Here is an 8,378-nt window from a genome sequence, read left to right on the forward strand (position 1 = left end):
AAACCAACGAATGAAACCAAATTAAGTCATACAACTTGGAACCATTAAGGCCCTTATTCAAAACCCAATAAAAGTAGTAAGTGATTAAATTCAGTGTTCAAATAAATTCAAACCCAAAAGAAATAGTGTCGAATAAAATCGAATTAAAATAAATTCAAACTTGCAAAAGAAATAAAATGTAAACAACCAACTCTCTACTCAAGATCCCACAACCCTGATGAATGCTGCATGTGTAAGAACCTGTGGTAATTCTGCTCCCCAATATTACAAGTGTAAAAATTGGATCGTCACAGGGTCATTGAAAGGCGAAGGCCATGACCAAAGAAAGACACACAAAAGCACGCAGTCAGCAAAGCTGAGTACATACAAGCTGCGAAATAAATTAAGAAAATACCTAACATGCTACTAATAATCAAGCACAAGCATCATTAAATACAGACTCAATTCATGACTCGATTATCAAATTTATTAAGACCTCACTAATTAATATTAACTGACTCATTTATTTATTTCATTGGATTTAGCAATAGACAAGGTTGTCCAACCCATGTCCCATTTGGAACATCAATAAAGAAAAACCCCATGCCTCCTTTCGGAAACATCAATAAACATCCAACGACCACGGGCGCGACTCCGTGACCGTAGTTAGTATGAGATCTCACCTAACTCCTAGTTTTGAAAAATATTTGAAATAAGAGACTCGTAGATCAGACGGCCTCGAGAAAAGTACACGGCTAATACCCCATGTACCCCAACCCCTGATTGTCATTACTCCAGAAGTGCACCAATCCAGAGTTTTATTGCTCATCCATCTTGCACTTTACGTGATTTACAGGTTTAGACTTGGTGATGACTCATATGCATAACAATACAATCAATCCAATATCAATTCAATCAAGTAAAACAACTTTTCAATTTCAATTCTTGATTTATTAGTGGCAAGCAACATTTATTATTTATTCCTTTACTACCTCGGTGTATAAACACCTTTAGTGCATAAGGCACCCCAAAACCTTAACCTCGTCTTAGCAGAATTAAATTCTTCCTTTACTCATCCTGCTTGCATAATCATGAATGAGTAATAAATTAACCATTACACCAATCATATACTTTTGCCTCTAAGCGCACATTGCATAATTAGAGCACAAATAATACTTGCAATATAAAATAGTGCACGTCATACGAAATTCACAATGTATAACCAAACAATTTAACTCAGTCATCCCTATACATGATACTAAGTTCTCGATCCGTCGTCCTTAAACATGTACCTAAAAGAAAGGTTTCGTAACTTGTACGTACCTTGAGCAAACGAATTGGTATGCCACTTTACTAACTAGAAATCACCTTCAATAAACTCCTCTCCTAAGCCAAATAATAACATCTCAATCAATACCCAATCAATCAAATTTACAGCAATACTAACTTACTTTAAAACCTTCAAAATCCAAATCAAACAACACTTTAAAACCTTCCCTTTAGTTAAAATTAAAGGCTTATATATAGTTCTTTAAATTTTCTTCATAAAAACCTTAAAATACACTCTTATACATGGAATTACAGCAAGTTCAAAGTCTAATAAAAATCTGAAAATTATATAAAAACCCCTAATAATCTCCATTTTTAATGGGTGATTAAACCCTCTTTATAAAACATCAAAAGTAGTACTTAGAAACTATTTCCAACACTTAAAACTTCAATAAAAACATATATTTATGCTTAATTAACTTTAAACATAATTAATTTTATTAATCAAACTCAAGGATAATATTTTAAGTATAAAAAAAACTTCGTTAAAATCAAAAACTGCCCGAAAATCATATTTAGAGGCTGAATTTGGCCACGAGAGAGTGGTGCACACTACCTAAGGTAGTGATTCTTTTTTAAAACGTTGTTTTCACATGGAAAACACTACTTTTTCATCAAAATCGGATGAGTTTAGAATCTGATCGGGATTAAAACGGGATTAATATTAACGAACGAAAATCTAAAAATTAAAACACGAATCTATGTGTTCAAAATAGTTTGGAATTAAGTTAAACTAATCAGTAGTTATAATCACTAAAATTTCAAAACATCATTACTATAAAAGCCCTAAATCAATTGTTCATAAAAACCCTAAAATCATGATTTTCAATAAATTGAAACCCTAGGTTTATAATTCATAAAATATGAAATTTATAACATAAATATAATCTGAAATTTATAATCTTTATACCATTAAAATATAATTTGATACTAAAACTATAATCTTTATACTAAAATCAAAACCCAAAACAATTAAATTAACATTAAGCAAAATAATGAAACAAAAGAGGATAAAAATAAGACTAACCTTTTTGTGTGGGAAATTTTTGGAGATTCATGGGGTATTTATAGGAGAGAATTATTGTAGGGTAAAAAGAAAGATTGGGCCTCATAAAAATAATGGGTCGATTAAGTAAACAAATGGGTTAGGCTTGTGTGATTGGACATAAATTGTAGAATAAAGGTGCATAAAATAATTTGTTCAAATAATTTTCGACCCAGATTAATAATTTGAAACTTTTGAAATTAAATTATGAAAAATAACAAATAAATATTATAAATAAAATAAATTTTCATTTATAAAATATTTAAAAATACGGGGGATTGCATATATGATATCCTTTATTGGCTAGATGATATTTCTACTAGCTAGATGATAGTCTCTATTGGCTGAATGATATCCTCTATTGGCTATATGATATCATCCAGGGATGATATCATATAGCCAATAGAGGATATCATCCAGCCATGACATCATATAGCCAATACAGGATATCATCTAGCCAATAAAAGATATCATAGACACAATCATAAATGATATCATACAGCTAATAGAGGATATAATCCAACCATGATATCATATATCCAATATAGAATTTCATCCAGCCAATGGAGGATATGTATAAATTATTTGAGGATATGCATAATTTGTTTGATAATATGTATAACAATGGTGGAACCTCCATTGAAGTGCTCGTACTAAAGGTCAGGGGTACAACATAACTTGCTCATTTCTCAACCAAAATACAGGCATATGTTATAAAAATGCTCACAATTCAATATACAATCATATGGGACTATCAATTTCAACAATTATACATCACATAATAAGAAAGTCCCAATTCGATTTTTGGGCATTTTTCAAAAAATCCGAGAATCTAGGCTTCCTCTCTCTTCCGCCATGGATGACCTCGCTCCTCTCTTTCGCCGTAACCACCACCAACTTTGTCATTGGGTGGAAACTAGTAGTTCTTCATCGCAAGAAAATGACGATGATCTATTACTTTCTTGAGTCTCGACTGGCGAAACATTGGGTGCAGCTTGCCGCACCAATTACTTTGTGTTATTGAAATTGCAAGCAAGTCCATAGCTACAACCATTGGATTTGCTCTAACCAGTATAATTTTGTAGACGATTTGCAATTTTCTTTTCTTAACTTTTAATTACAATCATCTTGAATTAATGATTGTTATTTTCCTGTTAAAAAATTTTAGCATATATGCCCCATGATGTTTGGCCAAAAGATAGCAATCGTTCTCTTTGTTTCAGTAGTTTGTTAAGGTGATGCTCAACTGGAAATAAATAGGATAAATCTATAATAATTGCTCTCATCAAATATATATATATATATATATATATATATATATATATATATATATATATATATATATATATATATATATATATATATATATATATATATATATATATATATATATATATATATATATATATATATATATATTAAAAATTGTTTCAATTATGCAAAATTAAGTTTAGTTCAATTAAAATAAAATTAATTTTTAATCAGTAAATAATTTTATTTCCTTAAAATAAGGAGAAGAGAATAGGGTCTCTAAGGATCTAGGCTATTCACCTTATTTTCACTTAATTCAGGTCTTATCAGAACAATTAAGTTAAAATAAATTCTGATAAGTTCATTTCATGAAAAATAAGTTCAGATATGTTCTTATATATATTTGAGAGTAACCTTTGGGTTAATCTTTGAGATTGACAAACTTTTGATAATCTTTGTACTTAAAAGTCTGAGATATAATTTAATATATTAATCATTACTGTATTATATAAGCCAAGGGGAAGATCGGGAAGGGAGTGAAAAGTTGGTGTCCGACTTTAGTTTTAAACTCCCCACATCCCTACAAGCCTTAATAATATATATATATATATATATATATATATATATATATATATATATATATATATATATATATATATATAATTAAATACATGCGTTATTCACATTACCTTTTAAACTTTTATTGCCTCTTAGAATCTACATTATTATAAAGACTCTCAAAAGGAAATCAAATATAAACTACAGTAAAAACGTGCATGATAAGCAAAATATAGTTGTAGAGGTAGCTTTTAACTGTTATAGTAGCTATTAGTTGTATCAGTAATTGTTAGTTGTCAACTAAATGTTAGCTGTAAAAATAATTAATTAAGTATGAGCATTTGGTAAAGTAGTTGTTGACTAGCGATTAGCTGTTAAATTCTAAAAATATACTCCGTTCGTTTCATCATAATTGCAATAATAGGATGAATTAGGAAAATCATGACGTAGAGTCCAAAAAGAGAATTTTATTATATAAAGTATAAACTGTGAAGATATATATTTTAATTGTAAATAGAAAAGTAGCTTAAGTGGGGTGAATTGGTAAGAAAGAGAATTAATAAATTATTAGCGGGTCCTTACCAATTAAGAAAATGTTGCATTTACTATGATACAGATGAAAAAGGAAAGTGTTGCGATTATTATACGGAAAAAGTAGAAGAAAATTTATAATAGCTACCTAGCTTTTCACAAAAGCTAATAATCTTAATTTTTCACAAAAGCTACTCCCACTAAAAGAAAACAACGAATTTTTGACGAAAAGGTTCCAACGGACACATAATTCCGTTAAAAAAACCGAAATTTCCGGTGGAATTATACTTCAACGGAAAAATTCCGACGAACTCAAACATTTTGTCAGAAATTTCCGACGGATTTGTTCCCTCGTAAATTTAAATTTCCGATGGAAATAAATAGAGAAACCCTAAACTCTAGCTATTTTAACCTAACCTGCAAGCCCCCTAAACTCTATTAATGTCAAAATTAGATTATAAATGTCATATACTCCGGTATTAGTTTATAATGTCAGTTGGACTCATGGTGAGTCCGGTCTCACACAAAATGTTTTCTATCACAAAAATATGTACACTTCCATAGGATATATTCCTAATCCATTTAAAAATTTAAAATATTCAATCAAATACTCTTATGTATGGTAGAAAATAGGTATACACATTTTAAAAATGGATTTTCCATTTGGTATGGTATGGTTGTACTTTGGACTATTTCATTTGGTACACCAATGTTTTTTTTTTTTTTTTGGATTCCACTTTATGATACCACTATGTTTTAAATTATTATTTGTCATAACATTCTCTCAAATTTGTTTTGTATTTTTTGATTTTGATGCCATAAAATTGCTAGTCTAATGTTTAGTTTAAGCCCTTAAGGTTCAAAGTTGAGATTGAAATTAATTAATTAATTAATCAATTAATTAAAAAACTAAAAAATGCCTCGGTTAATGAGCTAGAAAAATGTCTCAATTTGCATATTTAAAATTATTTTACACACAAAAAATTTCCAGTTAAAGTTTTGGAAAATTACCACAAATGCCCTAAACTAATGTTTTATTTAAGGAAATTTCGAATTTTGGTACCTCGAAAATGACCCTAATTGAATTTTTACACCTGTTTAAAACTTTTATTTATTTATTTTATTTTGGTACCCATCAAATGTAAAAAATATAGATTTTGGTACCTCCGTCCAACTTCCGTTAAGTTTTCCGCTAGTGGGGTCTTGCCACCTTCCAGCTGCCCCTTAGCCACGAAGCAACCACGCACGCAGCCACCTTGTTTCGCCACCACACCATCGCCGGCCACCGAAACTACCCCCTTGCATGCAACCATCTCCAATTCGCCACCACACCACCGCCACCAAAACTACCCCTTGCACGTAGCCACTTCCAATTCGCCACCACACCACCGCCACCAAAACTCCCCCCTTGCATGCAACCACCGCAGCCAGTCACCAAAGCCACCGAACACAGTCCAACACCAACACCACCACTTGGAATTCCCATTCACCTCCAATTCATGCCATCCCCCGCAAAACCAACCTGAAACAACCTAGAAAACCACCCGTTTTCTAGGTTCTGGGTTTGGTCTTTCGGGTTGTTTTAGGTGGGTTTTAGGGTTTCAAGGGGCGGCGAAAAGGGGAGGGTCGTTAGTTTTTTTTAATTTTTTTTAAAGTTATTTTTTTTAGTTTTTTTTAATAAATTAAATTATTAAATAATTAGATATTGGGCCCCACTAACGGAAAACTTAACGGAAGTTTGACGGAGGTACCAAAATCTATATTTTTTACATTTGATGGGTACCAAAATAAAAAAAAAAGTTTTAAACGGGTGCGAAAATTAAATTGGGGTCCTTTTCGAGGTACCGAAATTCAAAAATTCCTTTATTTAACAAGAAGTATGGTAGAGAATTAATCAAAAATACAATGGTATGTACCATGTGGATTCAAATTAAAAATTGTATACTGAATAGAAAAGTCTAAAGTACAATGGAACCAAATAGATGATTTTTTAAATTTATTTGATCAATAAACTCAATCAAACCAAAAAGTGTTTCCCTATCTTTAAAAAGTAGGAAAATTTGCAAATTGCAGCCATTTAAAGTTCATATTTTGCAAATTGCAGCCATTTTTTTTTTTTTTTTTTTTGCAAGTTGCAGCCCAAAAGTTCGTATAAATTGTAAATTGCAGCTCAATTCAACTTTTACATCGATTTACTTGTCGAAAAATCTTCGGTTAAGGTTTTAGGGGCCATTTTAGCTCTTAAAAGTCCAAACTGAGCTCGAAATTAGCAAAACAATAATATAAATGCCTCGTTTTGCATAACAAAAATATATCGATTTGTGAAAAACTATAAAAATGAGACACTTACATTATTATTTTTTTTGCTCAATTCGGACCCCTAAGGACTAATAAAATGACCCCTAAAACCTTAAACGAAGATTTTTTGACATGTTAACTGATGAAAAAATTGAATTGAGCTGCAATTTACAATTTATACGAACTTTTGGGCTGCAATTTGCAAAAAAAAATTTAAATGGCTGCAATTTGCAAAATACGAACTTTAAATGGCTGCAATTTGCAAATTTTCCTAAAAAGTATGATAAAACACTTATGAATAGTGTAAGGACAGTTATATCCCTAAAAATATTAGTTTTCCTATATGTCCCTATAGATATGATGTTAATTGTATTTAACCTTTTGTGTGATTTTATGATTTCATTATAGTGCATGCACAATTATATACTTTAAAATATTTATCTACTTATTTGTCATGGTTAAAATTAATTGCTTTTTTTTTTAATTTTTTTTTAATAACTATTATGAACAATGCGTAGACATTCATAAGCCTGAAAATATTTATTTACATATTTTCACTCATTAATATTTCCAAAACGGACTGACCTCTCTAAACATAAAGAACTATGTCACATGTATCACGCACGTTAGCCGTCCTAGTTTATGATGAAATATTAAAATGTTGAATTTATAAGTTGTAATATATAAATAATGCAATGTCCCCAATTGCATGCTTTTCTACTTTGGAATAATATGCATTTAAGCAATGCATGAAATCTTATTTTATATACTTCATCTCTCTTTTTAATATTGCACCACTTGCCTTTTTAATGAAGTATCATAAGTATTGCACCATTTTTATTTTAAGAAAAGAAATATTTGTGTTCACACTATAAAAACTAAATATATTCTTACTTTAAACACTTGATTATTTTAATATACCATCACATGGATAATCTTGTATTTTTGCATTTCTCTCTCATTCTTTTTTCCTAAATAAAAAATCTTGTGCCCAATTTGTGCATTTTTTTTTTTAATTTTTTTTTTTTTTTTACATTCTTAAAGTGTCAACAATATAATTTATTCAAGTGCAGTTAAAATGTGATACTTCGTATATGTGATTGATTTGTGAATGATACATGATTTATTTAAATTGTGAGTTGAGTGACAGAGGATGATGAAGCTAATAATGTGTCATATTGTCACCAATTGTATATCTATTATCTAACCGTCAATTTACATACTTGATTGGTCTTGTCTGTCTGCATGCATATCGTATACTTTTCCAAGCTCGTGTGCAACCAAATCGCCAAATTAGTAGGCTAATTGAGTATAGCTAAAGTAATAGGGTAAGGCTATTAAGTTTCTTGGAAAATTTGTCTAGAAATACCCGCAAGATAGGGTGATT

This window comes from Chenopodium album, chromosome 8 (assembly GCF_948465745.1).
Source record: "Chenopodium album chromosome 8, dcCheAlbu1.1, whole genome shotgun sequence".
NCBI lineage: Eukaryota > Viridiplantae > Streptophyta > Magnoliopsida > Caryophyllales > Amaranthaceae > Chenopodium > Chenopodium album.